The sequence below is a fragment of the Tenrec ecaudatus genome, chromosome 1 (assembly GCF_050624435.1).
Source record: "Tenrec ecaudatus isolate mTenEca1 chromosome 1, mTenEca1.hap1, whole genome shotgun sequence".
Taxonomy (NCBI): Eukaryota; Metazoa; Chordata; class Mammalia; order Afrosoricida; family Tenrecidae; genus Tenrec; species Tenrec ecaudatus.
Genome location: NC_134530.1, coordinates 151,974,605 through 151,975,917, shown reverse-complemented (window position 1 = coordinate 151,975,917; position 1,313 = coordinate 151,974,605).

Below are 1,313 nucleotides of genomic sequence, written 5' to 3'. Positions count from 1 at the left end.
GCCAGGGCGTGGTGACCCAACAGGCTGGACTGGAAAACACTCCTAAAGGCCAACATACGATCCTTTAACTAACTACAAGCTTTTCTTTCTTGTTGTGTTGTATTTTGTCAATGGTTTATTGTTGTTGTTGTTTTGTTGTATATTGTTGTTTGGTTTTGCTCTGTCTTATTTTGGTGCATGTTATTATCTCCACAGGTTTGTCTAAATAAGATAGGCTGTATGAACAATCTGGAGGAGAAAACAACAGGGCCGACAGTTCCAGGGGGACATGGGAGAGGGGGAGGTGGGGATAAAGGAAGTGGTGTTAACAAACCCAGGGACAAGGGAACAACAAGTGATCCAAATTGGTGGTGAGGAGGGTGTGGGGGGCCTGGTTGGGCATGATCAAGGGTAATGTAACCAAGAAGAATTTCTGAAACCTTGGTGGGGACTGAGCATGATAGTGGAACAAGAGGAAAGTCAAGAGAAATAGAGGAAAGGGTTGGGAGGCAAAGGGCATCTATAGAGGTCTAGATAAAGACATGTACATATGCAAATATATTTATATAGCAGGATGGGGAAATAGATCAATGAGCATATATTTATAGGTTTAGTATTAAGGTAGCAGAGGACATTGTGCCGCCTCTCAAATACTCCCTCAATGCAAGAATACTTTCTTATATTAAATTGGCATTCTGTGATGCTCACCTTCCCAACACAACTGCTGAAGATAAAGTGGGTGAATAAGCAACTGTGGTGAAGAAAGCTGATGGTGCCTGGCTATCAAAAGATATAGCATCTGGGATCTTAAAGGCTTGAAGGTAAATAAGCGGTCATCTAGCTCAGAAGCAACAAAGACCACATGGAAGAAGCACACCAGCCTGTACAGTCACGAGGTGTTGAAGGGATCAGTTATCAGGCATCAAAGAACAAAATATCATATCATTGTTTGTTCATTTCCATGAGACGATCACTGAAGACAAATGGGTGCATAAGCAAATGTGGTGAAGAAAGCCGATGGTGCCCAGCTATCAAAAGATATAGCGACTTAAAGGCTTGAAGGTAAACAAGCAGCCATCTAGCTCAGAAGCAACAAAGCCCACATGGAAGGAGCACACCAGCCTGTGCAATCATGAGGTGTCTAAGGGATCAGGTATCACGTATCATCAGAACAAAAAAATCTTGGCATAGTGAATGAGGGGGCGGGGAGTGTGGAGTGGAGACCCAAAGCACATTTGTAGGCCACTGGATATCTCCTTACAGAAGGGTCTCAGGGAGGAGATGAGCAAGTCAGGGTTTGAAGTGGCAACGATGAAAAACACAACTTTCCTCCA